Consider the following 23,556-nt stretch of genomic DNA (forward strand, 5'->3'; position numbering starts at 1 on the left):
CCAATCGTGCATTCTCTCACTTCACCAAGTTACTCACCATCAGCTTGGCAGCAACGGGCCTGGCACCGCCAGCTGCAGCGGCCTCAGCCCGAGGAGTGCGGCTGGCAGCGTCGGCTACAGGGCCGGGGCACCCATCAGCAGCGCCAAGTTCCTTCCTGAAAGGCTTTGATAGCTCTTGGCTGCTCGTAGGTTAAGTTTGGCATGGTATTGTGTTAGTCCATCGGTGCGGCCTGTGGAGGAACGTGATGTGAACCACGCTTACTTGCTTATATTTAAAAAAGTCGGAGCTGCTCTACGTGTTTCAGCTCTCTGCTGTGCAGACAGTAACACAAACACTCTCACTGCTGTCATGAGCAGGTTAATCACTTGATCACTTTTACTAAAATTTTGCTGCTCTTTAAAAAGCTAATCTTTGTCACTAGTGGGTCCTACAAATACACAGAAAGTGCATGTGCCTTCAAGTTGGAGCGACTGAAAAATATTTTGTATAAAAGAATGTCATGTTCTGCTCCTCTCGATCCTGATCTGCATTATGAATTTTGCAAAACAATCCAAAATACTGTTGCAATCATACTACCTTTTTTTTTTTCTTTTTAAATGGTGAGGGGAGAAACAATAAATCAGTCTCCTGGACTATGTGAAACATATGAGAAGCAGCATTTTGAACAAATTTCAGCAGGCTTATTGGGTGTTCAAATTTCAGGTGTCTTGCATTAGCAAGCTACTATTAATGTTTTCAGAGGCACTGCAAGTGTTCCTTAGATTTTATATTTATTTAAGAATATATATACAATTTAAATTAGTATATATGTTTATAGAGAGAAAGAGAAACTCTATCTCTGTTAAGCATTTTAGACATCAGAGGAATAGGCTCAGAGGAACAGGAATTTACGCTGTTATTCTTTCAGTTTTAATTCCCTTAAGTTCCTTTTCAGTACTTGAACCTCTGCCTTACCTTTGTGTTCACTCAGTTTGATAAAGACTGTATGGACTAATTAGTTTCGTTTCTGATTACGGCTGGTCTCTAATAGTTTTCATTCTTTTGGCTTCTCATATCTAGATCAATGTTTCGGTGTGTTTGCTGCAAGCACTGCAGGGAATGATTTTTCTCTTTTCTGTACCCCATTAAAACACATTGCAGCACTTTGCTGGTCCAATGTATTGTAACACTTGTAAATTATAGATCCATTTGAGTCAAAATATCTCTTCAAAACAGGGCATGCAGTTCTTTTTTGAATCATATTTAGATAAGCATTGCATTGGATACTTTTTTATTGTTAGGTGTAGTGTAACAATACAGCAGAATTTATAGCGTTGGAAGGCAGTTGAAACATTTCCATAATACCGCTATCATTTTCTGACACATCTTCATCTCATCTTCTTCCAGGCATTTGTGATTGACTGTGTTCATTTTTTTGGTTAATGACGGCCTTTAAGATGAGACTTTGCAAATCGGTGTTTGGGCGAGTCTTTAATAAGCTTCTGATCGTTCTGATGTCATTTATCTTACTCTCCAACAGTTTGTGCAGAGTTAGGCGAACTTGGATCGACAGTCAACGCAAAATCTGTAACACAAGGTAGAGATCTTGTCGATCCTGCGCACAGCATGACAGCAGTGCGTGGGATTACAAGCAAGAGCAAAACCACTGCAGGTTTCAGAGGTTTGGACAGGGAATTCCCACGAAGATTTTGTGAACCCCATCTTGCCTGGTAAGGCACAGCCCAGGGCCCTAGGAAAAGTTCAGTGACAGCCCTGCCTGAAGTCATGGGGAGATAGAGAAACTTGCACGTGGAGCATTTCTGTTGCGAGAGTTTGTCGGCGGCGTATTGATTGTGCAGGTCAGTGGTGAAAGGTCAGCAGCTCTGCTGTGTCGGCAGATAGAGACAGAGGAATGGCATGTTGAGGTCACATTGGGAAGGAGTTCAGTCACGCCGAAGAAAGAACATTTTAAAGCTTTATTTACTCAAAAAGGGTCGTGAGGTATTGAGCTTGCACATTTACAAGCCTTCGGTGTAAGATTAGGAAGCCTTATTCTCGGCTTTCACTGGGATTTTTCCGCCTCATTTTACAATCTGTTTTTAGAGTTGAACAATTTTTAGCTTATCACTGTAATGCCTTCGCCTGCTTTTGTTTCTTGCAAAGCATTACAAAGATATTTCTTTGTGCGAAGAAAGACTGGTAATTTTTTATGAAGTACCAGATTTCGAAGAGATTATGCTCTGATTCATTTACATTCATTTTTCTTTCCTTCGTTCAAAGTGCCTGTGGAGAGCTGAGTGCTGTTCATGCAGTTTGTTTCTATTGTGTTTTTCTTTTACACTATTTGAAGGTAACTATTCCATGGCAGAGCTGCGATTTAACACATCTGAAAGGGAAGCTATGTTAAGGGCAGAATTTAAATCCTGCTGAAACCAGGAGGACTCAGGTCTGAACGAGGTAATTACACTGATTATCGACTGGTGTATGCTGTGGTTTAGACAGGCTGTGTAAAAACATTCCTTTTCATTTTATTTACTCCATTAAGAACCAATTTAAATGAAAGCTAATAGGCCATTCTGATACTTTGAAAATGTTCCTATCCAAACAGCTGAATTTCACATTTTTAACTAACCCGACACAGATTTTATTTGTGCAGATAGGGTGTTAAGGAGATAGCTAGCCGTTTGCCTGAGCTGGGAGCTGCAACACCTTCCAATAAGCATGGTATTTCCTCAAATGCAAAGTCCTCTTCCAGACCTTCTCTGCACCCAAATTCTGGTTAAATCAGGGAAGTGATACATAACCGTTTCAGCCCGGGGAGCCCACCTCAAGACAAGGATAGCGGGTGGAGAGGCAACTCTGCAGCCCCTTGAGGATGAGGGTGGCAAACAACGTGCTTGTTTGCTGTCTCAGGTTTGACATAACGGCAATGAGAGAATAAGATTTGCGTTTATAGAAGATGTGAGAAAATGTTTGTGTGCTGGAGACAGGGTTGCTTTGACTGATGATTTTAATATTGCCACTTATTCTGGGCTTCTAAACTCCAAAATTACATTTAAAAAAAATCCATGTCTCTTTCTCCAGTGATTCAAAGCCCCTGAGTTTATGATCAGGGTAGATTTTTTAATATTTTAATATTAAAACTAATAAATCCTGCCTGTTAGATCTTCCAAGACTGCTCAGGTAGGCTGCTTCCCCCTGCCATCCTTCCTGCAAAGCACTTTGTGAAGACCAAAGCGCGTGTTTTCACACAGGTCACTGCAGACACGGACATCTTCTCTAGTGGAGGTGCCCGGGAGCATGTCCGGGCACTGGAAGCATCCCACCAGGAGCTGGGGATGGCACTCACAGCCCCCATGTGCACCCCCTGCATCTGCTGCCAGTCAGTGCCCGTACCTTGCTGCAAACACTGTAACACCCCAGTGCTTCTCTGCCTTTTGCGGCTGCCTTTTCTCTGCTCTTGGACCATGGGTATGGATGGAGGATGATGGTGTCCCTGCCGGAGCCATTGGGGCCTGCATTTTGGGTGAAATTTTCAGCATACAGGGAAAAAAGCTGTTCAGAGACTGTGACCAATGTGATGCCAAGTGCAGGGATGTGTTATGGATGCGTGGTGCTGCTGAGATTCCCTGCAAGTCTCAGTGCTGGACGAGGGGGTAAAGGGCATGCGTTGGGTAGATCAGTAGCAATCGTAGGAAAAGAAAGACCAAAGTGAAAAACAACTGAGTTTTAGTTTAGTTTATTAAGGAGGAGTTTAGAGGCCGCAAGGGATAGAGTGTTACTTGCCTGTAGTTGCAGATTCACACCCTGCTCAGTCCAGAAGTAACAGCTGCATGTTGGCATCTGAATGCTGCTCAGTCACCTGTGAGGTATGAACTGGGGAACTACTACACTACTGCAAACACTGGAAAAGTACCTCCATCTCATAGTCAAAAGCTTCATTTAAAAAAATAAAAAACCACACCACCAAGAAGCCAGCCCAGCACTCTCGTGTGGGGCAGCCCCAGAAGGGAGCTGCTGGAGAAGGCGCGGAGCTTGCACGTACCCAGCTGGCAGCCCTGGCCCCGGCACGGCCAGGAAAGCTCAGGAGCTGCAGCTCCCTCCTTTTTCATCAGGGCAGGGTCCCAAAACCTGAAGCGAAGCCTGGGGAGCAAACTCCTCCAGGCCACAGCGCAGCAACTTGCCAGCACCGTGCCCAGAGCACCGTGACCGTGTTTGCTGGTGTGCTTGCGGAGAATCGGGGCTTTGTCTGCAGAACTCCTTTCGCCTTTTCTTTGCTTTCTGAAGTTTTCAATCGCAGACCGGGAAGGCGGGGGGCAGGGGGGCAGGCTGTAAAGATGAAGCAGCTTGTGAAAAGAAAGCTGCTGAATGGGCAGATTGTTTTATCTGGGTGGGTTTTGTGTTCCCGGCTCCGTGCTGCAAGGGAAGGTACAGTAGGAGCAGCGTCGGGGCTGCTGCCTTTCCGTGCCAGCCGGCAGCTCTCTGCTCCTCCTGCTGCTGCTGGGGCTCGAAGGCCGTGAGCGTCCTCCTCCTGCCCCGAGCTTCCAGCCTCGTGTGCCTAACAGTCCAGAAAGTCAACTGGAGAGTTAGGGACAAATCATAAGCATGAGCATTCGAAGGAGGTCTGAAAACCCAGGGTGGGAGCGGGGAACCCGACTTGGTCAGGCATCATCCGTCTTCTCCGGCTGCTCTCTGTTCCTTTGGAAAGCTCCAGGCCCTGCCATGCTCCTGACGTGTCGGCGGTCTGGTGTGCTGCTGAAGCTGAAGGGCTTTGTGCTCTGCAGGAACGAGAGCAAAAAGGGGTGTGTGACTTCTTTTCAAAACAAAGTAAAATAAAAGTGATGGGGAATTGAGTGCCTCTGCTTCAAAGCTGCAGGAGGGAGGGACAGGAAGGTGAGGGGTGTGTGTGTCCAGAGGAAAAAATCCTGATTAAATAAGTGCTGTTGATTTGTGGCCCTGGAAAAGAGAATTCCTCGTCTGATGCGACTGCTTGTTTTCTGACACTGAGCTGTGGCTGTGAGACACCGAAATCTTCCTCAGAGGTGGCGGGGAGAAAGGGGGTGCTGGTTTCGTTTGCGCTGAAATAATCATTAAAAAAGAAGGGGGGGCTTTAGCGCAGCCAGAAGTTTTCTGGCTTTTCATCTGAGCACCAAGTGCTGCAGCATCCCCCCACCTCCAAGGTAGCAAAGCAGTTAGCAGGAGTCTCGGCAAACACAATGGCTCTATCTTGCTCTATTATGCCACAAAGGAGTGGCTTGCTTAATCTCCGAAATTAATAGAGCAGAGAGGAAACGGCTCTTAAAGAGATGTGTGTCTGCTTCCTTCCTGTTCATAGAACTGGGAGCCTGGGGCTCTGAGGTAATGTCATTTCACATAACTAGAGGGCTCTTCTTATAAAGGACAATTACAGTAAGTGTAGCGAGCCTGGAATTTTTGACTTTTCGATGTGTTTTTTTTTCCTGCTCTGGCGGTGGGGATTTCTCTCGCAAACCTGACATATTATTTTGGTGAAAGATGATGCTGTGACAGAGCTTGCCTCACATTTGGCTTTCAGGAGATTCTGTATTTTTTTTTGTCTGCCTCTCGTAGTGGTGGCATCAGAAAGAAACCAGGCTGCTGCTCCCTTCCCTGCCATGCCTGGTGCAATAGCCTACATTCATTTTGAGCTCCTGCCTTAGGAGAACGTCAGTTCAGCCAGATGAGTCGAGTGCAGCCTCATAGAACGGATCCTTTTTCACACCGTGTTGGCCCTTCATAGCAGTGTGTTACTCTTGGTGTGAAGCCAAATTGACTGATAAGTAACGGGCTAGGCTTCCTTGCATGTGACCAAGGCTGCTCACATCTATCCAAACATTTTAGCTTTAGGAAAAAGACCTCGCACGTAAAACAGCAAACCCCACCTAGCTGTTATTGCTCCAGCATGAGGGTGAGAAGAGAAAAGTGTGCCTTGCCAAGAAGCCTTCAGGACTTTAATTGCTTCGGGGAGAAGGACAGGAAGGGGTAGAACAGGTACAGTGGGGACCAGGGCTCCTGGGTACCGCGCTGCCTCCATCCCCTTTGCTTTGGGAGCCGGGGGACAATGCTCGGTGTATTTCAGGAGCTGCCTTTAGTTGGACAGATGAAGCTTTGCTCTGCTTCCACTCCGTAACTTTTGTTAATAATTTATGTGTGATATTACACAGTAGAAATATCTAACACTGCATTTTAAACTGCTGTCTGGAGTGGCATAATGCAGCCATGTTGTGTATCTTGTGAATTTATTAAAAAGCAGGGATGCAAGAAGTGTTTGTTCTGAGTCGCAATCAGAGGGAATCTGCCATATAATGACTATCTATAAAGCGCAGGCCAGTCCGTTCCCTGCTAGCAGCACCATGTACTTTACATACGAACAATGGTGGGTTGCTTTGCAGAAAATGTGTTTTTGATATAAAGATTATCAGTGCTGCCACCCTTCTTCCCTTCCTTTATTATTGGACTCACCGCAGCAAAATTGCACAGCTCCAAATGCTTTTTCAGCTTTCATTCGGCTGCATGGTTTGTAATGACTGTTGCGAGCTGGGGAAAGGAGGAAGTTTAAATTTGGGGCAGTTGTGCATCTATCCACAGCTAACGAGGCAGCTAATTTCTCTGCAAATTCAATCCAGCTTTACCACAGTTGTGGCTGTAGCTTCAAGTACGCTGTACTATTTTTCGAGTTGTTTCTGTACCTTTGCTGTCACCTGCATGTGTTCAGCTTCGTTATTTCGGATTTTCTTTATCTGGAAGGCGAGACAGAGACCCGGCTTTGTATTGATGCTGCTCACGGTGCTGCACGTCCGTAATGCCTTACGCATGCCCTCCGCCCTGGGCTCCTGCGTGCCACCCAGACAGGGCCTCCAGCAGCCTCCTGCCTTCTAACGCAGTAAGAAAACCTCTGAACCACCACGTTAACAGGCTGCCCTAGGTCTCCTTGGGTCGATAAAGCTTAGCTTGAGAGTTACTGCAAGCTTTTTTGGGCAGGAACGTGAATTTTACCCAGTTTGGGGCAGGTACCTAGCACCGTGTCTGCCTCAGGAGGAGTTACTGTGATGCGTGCAGCACTGAACAAGCGCGGATGGCAGCACAGCACAAGGTGGGATCGCTACAGTTTAAAATAGAAGATGGCATAATGAAGTTCTCAGGCTAAACGCCAACATAAAATTAGCATTTAACCTCCCCCTTAGTATTCGTCTGTTAATTGGGTGTCACCATCTACATTGGCATCGTTTTTAGAGACCGTTGCAGCAATTATAACATGATTGAAACACATCGCCTGAAATTATAATATCCATCAATGTTTTCTCCTGGTGGGGGCTTAGATCTTCCAGCCCACAGCTGGGAATGGTGTTGTTTTGCTTCTATTATAGACCTCCAGATGCATACGCAGCCCTCAGACATAGAAGAATGTGTCTGCAAAGTGAAATAATAAGCATATACTAGACGTGGGATTATAAACCTATTTAAATGACAAGAAAAACTTGGGGGGATAGGAGGGAAAGCAGGGAATTAAATGACTTGTACTGACACCCTCCTCCACCCTCAGTTAGGACTTCTCTTGCCAGACCAGGGTTTTTCTTCTTAGAGCCTGGTCCAAGCATCCCGCAGAAGCTTGGAAGGAGAAGATTTTCTTCACCTCCTTTCTTTGGACTTCTTTTTAACTAAATCTCACTGTGGTGCCTTTAGTGAATTTTTATGTCAAGTTTCACCAATTTGTCAAAAGTTTGCCCTTCTGGCTGCTCACCCAAAAAAGACCTGGCCCCAAAGAGGTCCCTGCTGTCGCCGTGACCCTCTGGGGGTCCCCATGAGGTGGGGGCCCATCTGGCTGTGTATGAGAGCCCTGCCCTCCCCTTACCCCCAGCTCCATCTCGCTCCCCCCTCGTAGCCAGCGCAGGGCTCAGAGGCGGCTGTGGCTCGCTGCGGGCTCTGGGGTCCTGTGCTGTGCACCACAGCAGTACCAGAAGGCAGGCAATTTGCATTTTAATAACTCCCTCATTATGTATTTGTCTGATCTTGTCAATATTTTGCATCTTAAATTTTGCTGACTGCAGACATTGTGGACTATCAGGTCGATAATTAGATTGCCTGATTGGAAACACCTCGCTTGTAAACCAGAGCAGCCCACTTCGACAGCCCAGCGCTTTGGGCGCAAACCAGCTGTCCTGTATGTGGAAGGCAAAACATTTGGGGAAATCATTGCCTGCAGATTTCCTGTTGTTTGGAATTCCATGATGAACATACTGAAAGTGGGGGTGCTGATTCTTTTTTCAAAACCAAAATTACAGAAGTTAAATCTTCAGCACGGGAGGTGGCATCACAAGTGAGTCAAGTGAGTGAGCACCAAGTTAGGATTGCCACAGACTTTACCTTCAGTTTATTCTACCTAATGAGTTTTTTGTTGTTGTTGTTTCACCTAAAGCATGAGCTAACGGCAAAAACATTAAATGCAAATTGCAGCTTTAGGGCCCCCTCTGAATCTCCCCGCACAGCTTGCGCGCAGTTGCTGCTGATTGTCGTCTCAGGCTTTGGGTTACAAATGTTGGTGTTAGACGGAGCTTTGTGTGTAGTGCAGTCAGTGGTGCTGCATGGGGGTTTTAAATGGGTCAAATACTGTGAATACAGAAGCAGCAAACTCTACGTACACAGGTATGGAGCTTATAAAAGATGCAGTGATCATTCTTTCTCAGAAGAGCCCCAGAAGATGGGCAGAGGAACACCTGCTGAAATCAGCAGAAAAGTTTCCAGCCATTTCTGCAGTCCAGGTCCAGGTGTAAAACAGAGCAGAGATCACTCTGGATAGGGAATATTGCAAAAACAGTAGCTAAGAGAGATTTTCAGGGAGAGAAAGACCAGGTCATGCTTTTATTTAAAAAATACCACTGATGAGCACTGAGATACCCTGAGAGAAACGCGTTTGATCCAAGAGGCAGTGGAGAGCCTGGACCTGAGACCTGCAGTTGGCATCATCAGGTGGCAAAATGGGCTCCAGGGTACAGCTGTGCAACAGGGCACCAGGAGAAGTGCACACAGAAATAGGCAAGTTTTGCTCCTTTAAATCCATAGCAGGAACCAGGGGAAAGTTGTATGCAGGTGTTTTGGAGAGGGAGGCAAAGCAGCGTGAGAGGTTGCATTATTTCTCTTACTGTAAATAGCTTTTTGTTCAGCATGGAAAGACAGCAGCTCTTCCTGGGATTGTTTGCCATCCTCACGTGACGGTTTGGTGGTTCAGCTCGGTAATGGAGCAGGTTTCCATTAAAAGTATTCAGCTGCTTGGAAGTGGTGCGCTTCGGAAACCAGGACCGCGTTATGTGCTGGTGAGGGCTGCTGTTGCTTTCTCACGTGGAGAAAAGCACGAACACGTTTTTAAGAGACAACAAAAATTCCTCCTTGTTCTTGGGCTGCCCTTATTGTTGAGCATAAACCATTAGCAAGTTAAGGGCAGGTACTTAAACAGAGAAGTTAGCTCTCCTTCCCTCCCTCCTGCTCAAGGCAAGAACTCGTGGAGATTTTAGAAACAAAAGTTGAATCTCTTTTTTTCAGAAACCCAAAACTAATAGAGCACAACGTCCTCCCACTGTCTCCTGCTGCAGGTTGTGCTGGAATCGGGCCGCGTGCTTTGCCATCGGTGCTTGCAGCTCTTGCCCCGCAGTTCGGGCTCACATTCCACGTTAGAAATGCTGTATAATAAACGAGCAGCGTTTGTTTTCAGGGAGTTGCTCATATTGACACTTCTGAGTTGGTGTCTGTCTCGCTACAGAACAGATTTATCTCGCGAAAATAAGGAAATGCCATGCAGAGGAACACACAGTGTGCTGCTGGGAAAAGAAACTTCCTTAAATGCAAAGTCCACCCTCGTGTAACCCTGTTTCTCCCATGTGTTTGCTATTTTTGGTGTCTGGTTAAGCAGTAATGCAGGTCTTTAACGTGGGTTCAGTATTGGGAGTTACTTCTGACGGTCGTGACAAAAGGTAGCACGGACTGGATTCTTCAAAAATGACCAGCAGCGTAAATGTCATGGTGAAGATGCTAGATGGTTTTTTATGAGCTGTAAATTCGCTAATGATATAATGATATAATCAATATAATGATATATTGGCTGTTTTCTTGGCAATCAATAGAAAACACAAAAAGGTAAGATAACTGTTGTACAAAGACAGGAGTAATCCAGGAAGCAGGAGATTTTATTTTTTTTCATTTGAGGACTGATAAATTGTGGTGCGTTTTTCCTTTAAAGATACACTTGACATTTAGCTTTCCTTGTTCTTATGTAGTTAATGGGGAGGCAAAACAGGAAAACTGCATTTCAATTTAAGGTGTTGAAGAAGAAAAGAGGGGTAGTTTTATTAGAGAAAAGCATGCTGTGTCTTATTCTACCTCCTCACTCCTTATGCTGTGATCTTCACCTGTGATTATAAAATGCTGCCAGGTTAGTAAAGTGCTTTTTTACATCCATTGTCCACGTGATTGTGCAAAGAAGCAAGGTGAAGGACTCTGTCTTCATTGTTTTTCTGCCTTGGATTTTTTAATGGAAACAAATTTAAGATGAGAATGAAAGGGAGAAATTTAATAGCTGAAGCCTAACTCCTGGGTTTAATCATAGTACGCCTTTTTGGGGCATCAGCACTTCTCATGTCTGTACAGAGCTCCAGAAATATCGGTTCTTAGCAGAGGTACCAGAAGGAGTACAAAATAGGTTGAGGTTTTTAATTTTTTGTGGTTCTTAAAAAAAAAAAATAGTGGTTGAAAATGTGCAATTTGTTTCAGCGTTGAGTACAAATAGATATGAAGCAGGGTGTCAAGCCTCCTTCATAAAAAAAAAAAAAAAAGGTAAGGTATTCAGCTTTTTATTTGTACTTGGCCCTATATCAGCTTCAAATGTGTGTAAGAAAGGCTGTACAAGTGCAAGGCCAGGTGCTGGTGCTGCTCAGACATGGCACGGAGTGGAGGGGGAGAAGTGCTATGAAACGTGAGGCTGACGTTTCCTGCCCATTTCCTACATCACGTCGGGTGAATCTGGTGGCTGAAGCAGAGGAAACCAGGTACAGTTTCTCTGCAGTCCCCGCAAGCAACCTCAGTGGGAAGTAGGTTTGTTTTGAAGAACTGGAGCTCTGTGCCCCGAAGCAGCCGCACGGCTGGCTGAGGTGCGCCGGGCTGGCTGTGCCACCAGCGGGACGGAGGCTGGTGACGGTGACACCAGGGGTGGCTCTGCTGAAGCTGATGCTGGGTCAGACATTCGGTGTTGCAACTGAGAAGTTGGCTCCATTGGGATCTTGGGAACGGGAGACTTACGAAACACGTGTTGATGCTTAATGATGCATGCTGGAAATATTGTCGCGGCCCAGACTGAGCTGGCAGGAGCTTCGCATAGTGATCGGGATGGAGGTGAGGGGTTACAGCCACGGCAGGCGCTTGGAAGTAATCGAGTTAGTCCTTTTGGAGAAGCTTCCCTGAGCTACATTCCCTGCTACAGAGCAGTACGTGACAGCCCCTGTGCCACCGAAATGAGATGTTACCCTACCCTCCACCGCTGCCAGCAGTTCCAGGCGGAAGCGCTGCAATCACCTCAGGCAGCTCCTTGGAGACAAAGAGACCCTCTGCTCCCTGGCCTGGGGTTAAACTGGCGATCTTGCAGTTCCCTTAACGCCCTTCATCTTGAAGGTGGACACACCGCTGTTTATTATGGCTTTTGTGACAAATCGGAGCACTTCCAGCAAATCTAGACGTTTGCTCCCAGTTTTGGAGGCCCGTGCAGTTCTCCAGCGGCACTCAGCACGGCCATCCGACGTGACCGTCGTTTCCTGATCGTTGCAGCAGTTATGTCCCCACCAGGCCGCCTAACTGTAACTGAAAGAGGAAGTTTCTTCCATGCTTTCAGAAAAAAAATGAAAGTTACTGGCCCTTTAGCTCTATTTTCCTTCGGGTTTGCAGAATTTGCTGGAAATGCCCACATGTGGCTCTTCTGGCCTGCTTCCCAGGAAAGTCGGGTTCCTCCTGCTCCTTCCCAAGGGGGCACAAAGGGCATCCCCACACACACATCCGCGGGCAGCTCGAGCCCATGGGGGAGAAATAGCTGTCTTCTTGACAAATCGGTGGATTTGGTGACAGCTGGGCTAAGTTAACACAGAAAAAGAGCGTTAGCATTTTACCTTCATCGATTTCCAACACTGGAAGAAAAAATACATTCATGGGCTTGAAAACTTTAAGGGGAAGTAGTGTAATTCTTGTGGGTAAACTGAAATGTCATAACTAAAAGACAACAACAGTTTTTTCATCCTAAACTAAGTTCATGTAGTTCAAATGCTCTGACCTTTAAAGAACGTGTTTGTTCATCTCTAGACAGCATGTCTATGTTAGAAAATGGAAGGGTAATTTACTGTTGATGACCAGAATTATGCAGTGAGTTTTCCTGTGGTATCACTGCTGCTTAGGAAGGCCAAATCTTGCAAACTACGGTCCCGAGTTGAGGAGCCCTCAGCAGGATGGAGGGGATGGGATGTCAGCCTCACATCTGGGTGTGGGGAAGCCTCCACTTGTTTAAAAATTAAGTCTTATAAGAAAGGGCTCAGAAAAAAAAAACAAAAACTACCTGTGTTTTTTTCTTTTCTTCTTAAGCCAACGCTGCTGTCACATAATGTGAGCACTTCAAATGAATAGCTCTGATATTCTTGATAGAACACGTGCTGTATTGCAAAGAGGAGAGGAGAGGGGAGGAAATCTGCAGATGTGTGTTGCAGACCTAACACACAGTAAGTGCTGCTGCCCAGCCACTGCTGCCCGCGCATCTCAGCCTTGCTCTGATGCCACCCTCCTGGCCCTGGGGCTGCTTCCCCTGTTCACACACCTCCCAGGAGTATGGCCATACCCGCGGCAGGGCAGAGGGAACTACTGAAAGCAATTTTATTTGGAAAGCCCCCTTATCATGTGAAGAACTTTAATAACAGCATTTGAAAGCCTGTAGTAATGGGAGAGAAAGGAAGTGTAAATGGGGAGATGGAGAGCCTCTTTGTGAAGCACTCACAAGGTCTAAGGTTTTCTAAGGAGTTTCATGTTATCTTGTCCCCTTAAAATTAAATTGGAGCCAAGTGTCTAGTTCAACTAGGCTCATCTGCAAACCTCAGCTAAGGCACTTCATGAAAAAAATAGTTCCTTTATGTAGTTCCTTTCCCTTCACCTTAACAGAATGTCTGGGATTCCCGAAGTGCTCCCTCTGTATGTCAAGATACTACAGGCTGTTGTCTCTGTATGCTGCTCCAGCTCTGTGTGGAAACCATTTCAGGTTCGAAGTTTCAGAGATCAATCATCTGATTAGTACAGCCATTCCCATGATGAGTTCTTTCTCTCTTTGTGGTAAACCTGTAGTTTTGAAACACCTCATCCATATGACTCTAAAATGCTTCCTCCACACTCAGACTTGACCTAGCTGCTATGGTTGCATGTTGGAACTGGTGATGCCGTAGACATTTTCAAAAATACCTCTAGAGAATGAAGGAACAGGCTTGGGGGCAACCCAAGCCTTCCAGGAGGCTCCCATGAGACAGGCTGAGTGCAGTCAGCAGTCAGGTTTAAGCTCTTCCTCCCCTACACCCCCACAATACATCTCCTTCATAGTTCTACACAGGGACCAGGACCACGTAAAGTATTCCCGAACCGAGCAACGTGCTTCATTCTGTGTATTCAAAACTACCTCTTCTGTTATGACAGATAGCTACAGTCTGGCTACAAAATCTGTAACAGGGATTGGTAACCCTCCAGGATGATACTTGGCACTCAAGAGCTAACACATGTTTTTGTTTCACGAGCATGAGCCTAATAAAATGGCTCACTAGTTTAAGATGCCTCTTTGTAAAAACAAGACGCAGTTGGATTTAGAAATTGTGATGATTTGGCAAGTTCAATTATTAACTTCTCTTGCAGGGTTAAACTTTGACCAGAAATTTGCCATGAACCCATGGACACATCCTGCTAGGAAACAACATGCAGAAATCCTTCACTGTCCTCCTTGATTTATCTGCACAGAGCACAGTCAGGGTGTAGAGCTGTATTCCTCCCCCCGAGGAAGTCACAGCAACCTCCATCCACTCACAGGGCAGAATGCTCTCATGTTTGCATGTTTTAATCCTTCGATACAGTTCTGCTCTGCTCAGGACAGTAGGAAACCTTGTCTGGCCATGGATTGGCCTCTCATATAGTCTGCTTTCACCGTGTTTCAGGAGAAAAATTGAACATGATGAAGAGCCTGAGCTATGTTAGCTATGCAGTGTCCTCTGGGATTGTTTTTTGAACACAGCAGCTAAAGATAGAAGTGCACCACAGAGATGCTAAAAATACTGTCCAACTCTACGGTTGTTGTTTAGCATTTGGAGTGCTGTAGTTGGCCTTACGCAGACAAAGGGAAGATGCAGTTCTGCAATTTGAATATGCAAATGAAATCCTGATCTTGCAAATGTGCAATCATATGCTTGAATCTGAAGAGACTGCTTGTATTCCTGAAGTTAAGCCCTGGCGAGATTAAGAGTTTAATCAGTCAAACACAGTGTCACCAGAAGTTCGTGTGATTGCAGGGCATTGTGGAGGCTTTACTTGAAAACACACACCAAAAAAATCACCGTGTGTGATTAAGATCAGATTTGTACATTCCACATGTTGATACTCAGAACAATGCTCTCTCATAAATCATCTCTTATTAACAGCAGGTTGCAAACTGTTTCTTCTTTACGTTTATATGCATGATATAGTAAACATTGTTTTAATATCAGTGGGAACACATGCTATGCTTCATAGCCTTCAACTGTGTGACCTTTAAAGGCAGAACAAAGGCTTAGGAATTAGAGTTTACATAAAACGAGAAGTGTGGAGAGCTTGAAAGGCTGTGTAATTCACTTCTGCAGCAAGAACACCATTTTCTCTAACATTGTTTGCACAAGTCAGCATTTATGTTGTCAATTTGGAGTGATGAATGTGTGATTAACACTGCATCTAGGACAGAGGGGAACTGGTATCTGTAACAAGTTGAGAGGTTCTGTGGTTAAAAATCTGAGTAACTGAAGCACTGCATGTTCTGCTGGAGAGAATTCCTCCAAATCCTGCGTATTTTTTATTCACTCCTTTAGTTAATAAAAGAGCGAAGAGTGAAATCGCATCCCTGCAGAAGCCAGTGTCCTAAAATAAATATTTAAGTGAGGCCAGGATTTCAACGGCTTTTTTACAGGATGAGGGCTTCGGGGCTGGGGTGCCTTTGGTTTTGTTTTTTTAGCACCAGTGTTTTGCAGCAGCCCTTTAAAGGTCCCCGGGTAAGTAAGAGAGAGCGTTGGAGGAGTGTGTGCTGTAGGAGCCAGAGGCGCAGGCTGGTCCAGTCATCTCACTGGTGCAGGAAAGAAGGCTGCAAATAACAGGCTGCCTATGAGCCGTGTTCCTATTCCAGAGCGGGTACACTGAGAATGGTGGAGCTGCTGTGCAGGGAAGGACGGAGGCTTCAAAAGGAAGCCGTCAGAGACAAATATTCACTGCCAGACTCTTCTGCTTTACCAAACATCCCTGCTCCTGGCTGTATCAGACTCTCTACACCCAGCTTCAGCGGGAGATTCACTAGATTCATGAGCTTTTTACTCTAACTGAGGTTTGTTTTTAGCATGGGGTGAATGGGTCAGGGAGGAGCCATTCAGAGCATTTCCTTACCTTACCCATTTGTTCCATCTTACCTAAGAGCTGTGCTCCTGTTTCTGATGCCACTTAGGAAAAAATTCAAACTGCTCTTCTGAATGTTTTGTCCCCTGCTAAGCCTAGTGGAGAGCTCTGGATGCAATAATGCAATACTTCCCAGTACAGAAAGCAAGCAGGCCACTTAGCGGTCTGACATAAGGCCACGCAGCATTAGCATTCAAGTATGGCCTCGCAGGTAAGGTTGGAGCTATTATTCTTTGGGGGAGTAAGTGTAAGTACTTCAGCTGTTGAAACAGAGCTGCCTTTTTTCAGACTGAAATCCCATTGTTTCTTATTGCTCTGAGAACCTGAGAGCTTTCTGGCCCCAGGTTTGACCTAATTGAAGGCTTTGCCTCCAGGCTGTTAATTCCCCAACGATACCTTTTGACAAAATGGAACCTGTAGCTTGAGAGAAATACAGGAGGTAAATCTTCTGGGATTTGAACAAATAATGCAATATCTAGCAGAAAAAAAGGAAAAAAAAAAAAGACAAACTGGATTTTATCTGATTATCTAGTAAATGGTAAACCTACCTCATGATTTATGAACATATACAGTCCCCTATACTTAGCTCCTGTTAACCTATGGTCATTGCATAACCGTGCCAGTGTCGGGGCTAGAAAAGAAGAAGGAAAAGTATCTTTCAAATCCCAAAAGACCCAAGTAGCAAAACCATCACTTTTTGCTCAGTGGAGACGATCTGCAATTCTTCAGCTTAGCTATTGTCGTGAGAAATTAATGTAGTCTACAAAATTACTGCAAAGTGTTCCATAGGACTTTGAAATTAATGGACTATAAAAAAAGATATAAAACAATACTGCTGGTATTAAAACAGAGGTAAGATGAGGTAATACTGATGGAAAGGTGTTGAGCCTCAGATTGATCTTGATTTACGGCCAGATATGAAAGAAACGCTCTTGTACTACAGCTTAAAACCCGAAAGGCAGAGAACTTCTTCTGTCTTCAGCTGTCTCATTAATAGCACTTGTCATTACATGGAATGTGGAAACTGCAGCCAGACAATATGTATGGCGTGATTGCTGCAAGTCTTCGGATGACTAATTAAGAGGCATCTGCACAGAGATCTCCTGCTAGCAGTACAACACAGGAGCAGGCAGTAGTCCTGTTCCTCCAGATCCATTTGTCAACAGCAATTTTTCCCCTGGAAAAATTTCCATTTTTAACAATGCCATTAATACTGAAAGCAGATGAATTGCTAAGGAAAGACAAGATAGGAAGATGCTGAATGTTTGTTTTGATAAGGCAGATCTCCCTTAGTGCCTTTTAAATGAGATTGGTAGTTCTGTCTACCCTGAAAAGTAGCAAAACTGACTGCTGGATCTTCTTTTTTTTTTAATATATATATATAAAATATATGTATATATTTCTTTACAATGAATGCTACTTTGTTTCTTCTGTGTGGCCAGTTTCTCTGGGATGGAGAAATAGGTATATTTTTGCCTATGTACTTTTTCTCTCCTTGGAACTGATCCTACATCGATATCTTTACTTTCACATTAGGGATGTTGCCCATCATTTTAGACGAGGGTCATCAGAAAAACCTTGTTCACAAACTTGCTGCTATGTAGCCCATGAGATCTTCCAACTTAGAGCAGGATGTGGATCAGCTGTATTTCTGTCAATATGAGCCTAACTGCATTCACACAAATCAGTACGAGAAAATCATATTTGTAGTATTTCCTTCCCTTTAATGTTTGGTTAAGATTTATAGAGAAGGTGATACGTAACACCCTTGGTAATCCAGGTTGAATTTCCTGTTAGTTTCTGCGGTTTAAACTTATTGTAAGATCACATCTTTCTGTTTTTGTATTGTCATGATGTTTTGGATTTTTGTGCTTACCAGCAAAAGCATGCAGTTCTAGGTATTGGCAGCCAGGATTACTTCCTACACTGCGTGGTTACGTAGGAAAGGAGGCAAAAGATGAAAGAAAGTGACAGATCAGCAGTCACCACTTAAAAGCGCACATACGTTAAGTAGGAGCAGTTTTGTTCTTTCTCTTTCAACATAGTCTGGGGTTCCTTCAAAGATATGCACTGATGTCTTGAGGGAATAATGTGAGAAGATCACAGTGAGTGGTGGCAGTCATGGGGAAAGGGTCACAGCAAGCTTGTGTCAAGTGAACTGGTGTTTGCTGTGCTGACGGGAGATGTAGTTACACATACGGAGCAGCAGTGTTTGGGAGTCATTCTACATCTAAATAGCCTAAGCAGCAATTTCCAATCTATGTTAATATGCCTCTTTTAAAGATGGCAGATTTCATATCGCCACTGTAAATTATACACCAGGGAGAAGCCCTAGTTCCAGGTAAAAATTATCCACATAATACATGCAAGCTAGCCAATAACCGATGTGCTTTCGTGGTTGAAATGACTGCTTACATCCCCGGTTCCTCTTCCTACATCCTCCCCTCCAATTGCCTATTTCCATGAGCGTGATGAATAGAAGGAAATCCAGCCCTGTGCATTTTCCCTGTTCATAATCTTTTCTTCGCTACCACACCTCATTGTGAATGCATCTGCCACCTTCCCAGCTTGCAAATACCCAACAGACCCCAAAGCAGACTTTTCTCTCGTACTTCTTAGCTGAGCAGTTGGGCTATTATTGTTTTTAAGCCTAGCACACATCTCTGGTAGCTTGGAATCACATTCTGATCTCTTTCCTGATAATGTGAAATGACAACTTTAAGTCCACCCATGCTGAAATCACTTGAAATCAGAAGGGTCAACCAGCCTAAAGCAGTAGGAAAAATTATGTTTTAGCTTATGCTTAATCTTAGCATGAAGACAGCGAATGGTGGTTTCAGTAGCTTAAGCCCCCTTGACTTCTCCTTGTAGCCTGAGATGTGGAAGCATACTTCTTGGTGGTAGTCATGGACTGCTTTGGCTACTCACTGTGTGCCTCAGCAGGAAGCATTTCTTCTTGGATTCTGATATATAATGTGAGTTTCTGTTACCAAACGGCAACCAGCATGCACGAATGCAAATCTGCAGATGTGCTAAATGCACTTAATGCAGTGCCAGGTTCTGCTGTTGTTAAATGGGATCTTTGCCCACGAGCATTTGGGTTTTGTTGCTCATGTGCAAGCCAGCCTGCTACTGAAAGCAGCAGGTCTGATAGTTCAAGCAGGGCTACAAGTAACTGCTGCCATTTAAAAGGTAATGTTATATCAAATCCACTTTCCAGCCTCCAAACGCACAGTAGAATTCTCACCTTTTTCACAATCTGTCTGCAAAGATTAGCAGGTCATTAAAATTAGATTTTGGAGAAATGAGCAATATAGAGCACAGACCTTTCAACTTGTATATTTAAGGCACAGGAGAAAAATTGTGAAGTTTTCTTGTTTTATATGGAAAATTGCCAGTTTCATTTTCTCATTACATGACTGTTTTTGTCAGAACAGATAGAAACATTTTGGGCTGATGGGCAGATAGCTCTCGCTGAAGCTTGTTGAAGCCACAGAGACTGAAGTCTTGATGGCTGAATGCTGCAAACAGTTTGCCTCTGGCAAATACATGCTTCCAGTTTTGGCAGTGTCTAGTGTTTGAAAGAGACAGAGAGTGAAAGGTTCTCTGGTCAGTTCAGTTGAGCAAATCTCAGATTTTATACTTTGCAGAGGGGAAAAAACAGTCTGCAATATATCTTGAAAAATAGGAGAGTTGGAGACCCAGTCTGCTGTGGGGTCTCAAGGGGATGCTGGAGAAGCCAACACCTGGGTTTTCCCAAGATTTACAAGGGTCCTAAGACTCCTGGTGAAAGAAAGTTATCTGACTCCCATTTTGGGTATCCCAGATCAATATATTTAATGCTAAGTCAAGAGGGTCTCCAACAGTGATGGCCTGTGCTGGGGATGGAGGGAGCTGGAATAGACGTCGAAGGAGAACGCTGTGAGGGCTCTACAGAAGTGGTTTCAAAATGGCAGTGTCTCACTGGGCTTGGTTCTTGTGCAAAGAGGCTGCGTAGGTGTGGGAATCGCTGCTGTATGTTGGATCGCTCAGTGGCAGCGAGTGGGGTGGGGTGGTTGCAGATCAATAATCAGCACCCTGCGGTTGCTCTAAATCAAGGTTTGAATCTCTGACAGAGGCTGCAGAAACCAGGAAGAGGCACAGAAATACCTCACCTAACAGTTTTCCTTTCTCATTTCTGCTTTACGCTGTCCTAAATAGGAATCTCCTGTTAGATTCGGCTTTTTTTTTTTCTTTTTTTTTTTTTTTCTGGTGGAAGGGAGATGAAAGCTGCAGCAAGGCTCTCCCCAGCTCTTGGCCGCGGTGGCCCTTTCCTCCCAGCCACCCTGCAGGCAAAGGCACGAAGGGACAAGAGAGTTAGCACGGGCTGGCAGCAGGGCCATGGGGCAACCTGGGTCACACAGAGCTGGCAGGGTAACTGAGGACAGTTTTGGGATTAAAGTAAGAAACGAAACGCAGTGTTGGCGAGGCTCTGAGCCAACCAGGAGAAGCTCGTGTGGTATGTTACTAAAATCTGATGGCACCACCACGGTGTATATCTATAGACAATTTGATCTCTCTGCTTCATTTATTGCCACTTCCAGCCTTTGCTGAGAAGCAGCAAGGCACTGGGGGCTGGCCCCATCGCCTGTGTTTGGGAAGAAGGGGGCAGAGGATGCTGTGGGGGCACAGCAAAGCAAGGCCTGGGCAGCCAGGCCCAGCGCACCGGCCCTCGGCCTGTGGGCGCTCTGCCCACGCACGGGGCTTCACTGCTGTGCGCAGAGGTAGTGTGTGACAAATTAGATGTTTGTAACCGCGCTGTATAGCTGCCTGGGAAGAAGCAGTGTAAACAGTTATTATTTATTGTTATACTACCATTAGGAGCTAGCAGCGCAACACATTTGTAACTCAGGCCTTCCCAGAAGCGTGCCTGTTCGTTTTGAGAGGGTAGCAGTGCCAGGGTTGTGGCATGCTCACTTCCAAAGCAAACCTGAGAATATGGACACCTCATAATCGGATGTTCCCCAAACTAGAAAGCCTGCCTTCATTTCCCAGCTACTCCCCAGTAGAATTTAGCATGTGCATGCTAATTTAGTGGAGTGAATTTTGACAAGGTCACAAGAGCCCACTTGTTGCTTGTCTGCATAGCCCTTGTTTGGACGTATGGGGCTTTCCCATATGCAGCCATATACAGCTCCCAGCCACCCTAAGTGTGTGTGTGTTACATGTTTATGTAATATTTATATTCACTTCCCAGTATTCAGTTTGGAACGAAGCTGCCCAGTATACTACTCTGCAGAGAAAGGGAACGAACATATTTTGGTGCTCTCCTCTTTTCTCCTGATTTTGTCAAATAGCATAAACCCTCTCAAAAGAAGGGGAGAAAGTTGAAATAAATTAGCTCCCTCCTAGGGAAATCGAGGGCCAAACGAGGGAAATGTGCAATAAAAATGGCCTTTGTAAGGGAAGAATCCGGAAAAGGATAGAGGTGCTTTACAGACATGATGGTCTTGAGATGTCTGAGCGTGCTAGAGGAATGATCTGCAACTAGTTGCTGTTTGAATGAGTTAGGTCAGGAGATCCTGGTCCTAAAAGTCATCGTGCCTCAGTGGTGATGGCGTGGTTGAGTGAGCCCGTGTCCCTAAGACACTGCGTTTCTGTCCAGCACTTGTCCATGCTGCTACAGGGGCATACGAATGGAGAGCATCCACAGGGGATCTAGGGAGATGTGCTGGCTCCTAGCAGAGACCGCAGCAGCACAGCATGCGGTATGGGAGGAGCAGTCATGTGCATTCAAGTGGGGAGTATTTAAGCAAAGCTTTCAGCTAGTCCATCCAGCCCAAGAAGAGATTTCTGTTTGTACTTGATACTTCACGCTTAAGTGCCTGGTGAAATGCTGTCGTCTATTTTCTTCGTTTGTGATGTGCTTGATGATACCCAGATCCCCCTTCTGACCAAAGTTACTCTTCGATGTCTTTAGTTCACTTTAAGGATAGTATCTTTCTCAAATTTGGGGCTGTAGTCAAACATATCTTAAACCAGTGCAATACTACAAAATGTTGTGGAGCTGTACCTGCCTGCATTGGGGGAAATTGGTCTTCTGGTCTTTATGGTCACCTTGCAAATATTCAGATGGGAAACAGGAGCCTTGCTTTTCAAGAGAACATAACATCTAGCTAACATCACTGCGCCTCTTCCAGACAGACTTCTCATGAGGACTAAGGAACAGAATCCTATTTAAAAATCTTGTCCCGGTTTTGGTATGCCCATACCTTCTGAACGCCACGGGCTTATTTTACCTGTTTACATATAGCAATAGTCTTGGAGGAATGGGCTTTTGTTTTCCCATCACATTTACTCCCCCGTGCAACAGTTAAAGAATATCTTTGAAGTGTTTAGAAAGCCCAATTTTTCCCCCAGTAACTCAGAGCATAGGAATGTCCTATGGCAAAAAGCAGCACTGGCAAGGATGTGCATGCCAGCATGTCAGCTGGCCAAGTGTGAGAGATCCCACAGCAGCGCCTGCCTCGAGGTTCCCAGGGTGCAACTTGGGAACGCGCTGTGTTTGTTTTGGATGTGCGAAGCCCCTGTAAAGATTCTGTATACGTGCCTGGGTTTAAATACATGGAGTTATGCTCTACCAACAAGTTTCAGCCTACACGGGGCAACATCTGTTGAAACATGCAACTCTGGCTTAGTTTTATCAAAGAAAATGAGGGAAAACAATTTGATCCATCATTAGACCAACACTTGGGAGATTTAGGCCTTGTTCCATTTCCTAAAGCTAGGCAAATTTTGGCCTGCCCAGTCCAGAGGAATAATCCAGTCCCCGATGCTTCAACTTCCTCTGGCAGTGACGTAGAGGCTCTTGTGCTTAATATTTAGCGTAAAATTTAGAAGTTACTCATACCCACTGCAGCACTGGAGTGGATGTGGTTATGCTGGCACTTCTCTTGTAATGGTACAAGGTGGTATTAGATGTGATTTTTTTTCCTGGTACCAGGTGACTAGCAGTGCTTTAAGTGTCGGTCAGGGCAGGGAGAGGTTTTATCGTGAGCTGGCTTAGAGGAACAGTGACTTTCTATGGTTTCCCCATTGCTGACAAGATACTTTTGTAAATGCCACCTCCCTCTACTGTTATACAAGAACAGAAGGCTTATTTCCCTTAACTTGAAGCAGCAATGTTAATGTTTGATTAATCCTATGACATACAGGTCAAGGTTGTTAAAAATGAAAGCCGCAGATGATTATATTTGGAAGAGATTGTCATATCTCACTGAATTAGTGCTAGAGACATTGTTTTCGGTTTCATTTTCTTTATAAGGAAGCTTTTTTTTTTCCCTGGGATCTGCGGATTTACAACTCTACCATTTCTTGAGGATCAAGATATCATTGTATTTTGAAAATATTTCAGTTTTTACAAATGAGTTGCAGTCCTTTAAAATAACAAATCCCATGCTGCCATAGACTTAGAAAAACAAACAAAAATTAAAAGTTTAGCAGTTATTTACTAGCTTGTAAAATCTAAAACATCTGTGATTAGGGAGCCTGAGAGTTGAAAGTCTGTTTAGATAGATAGTTGAGATTTTTTGTTTCTTTGTTTTGGTTTGTTTAGAAAGTATGCCAGTTATTTCAGATGCTCTCTCTATAAAGAATGTAAAACAATTTAGTTGTCTCAGGTTCGAATTTAATCGGAGTCACTGGCAGAAGGTCGCTAAATTCAGTCCAGGGTTTCATTCAGATCTGCCATTGTTTCGACCTAAAAAATGTTACCATAAAAATGCTGGCATGTTTGTTATGCAGGGAGTATAATGTCTTAATTGAAATGGTACCAGAAACTATTTTAAAAACTTCTATTACAGTTCACATGACAGACAGTATTTTATAGTTTTAACATC

At 44.7% G+C, this 23,556-nt stretch overlaps 1 protein-coding gene across 3 annotated transcripts in view; it reads left to right on the forward strand.

Annotated features, from left to right (window-relative positions):
• Nucleotides 1–23,556, forward strand: part of MAMLD1 (mastermind like domain containing 1) — a 77,984-nt gene that overhangs the window by 20,610 nt on the left and 33,818 nt on the right. The gene's annotated exons all lie outside the window — the stretch shown is intronic.

This window comes from Cygnus olor, chromosome 13 (genome assembly GCF_009769625.2).
Source record: "Cygnus olor isolate bCygOlo1 chromosome 13, bCygOlo1.pri.v2, whole genome shotgun sequence".
NCBI classification, from domain to species: domain Eukaryota; kingdom Metazoa; phylum Chordata; class Aves; order Anseriformes; family Anatidae; genus Cygnus; species Cygnus olor.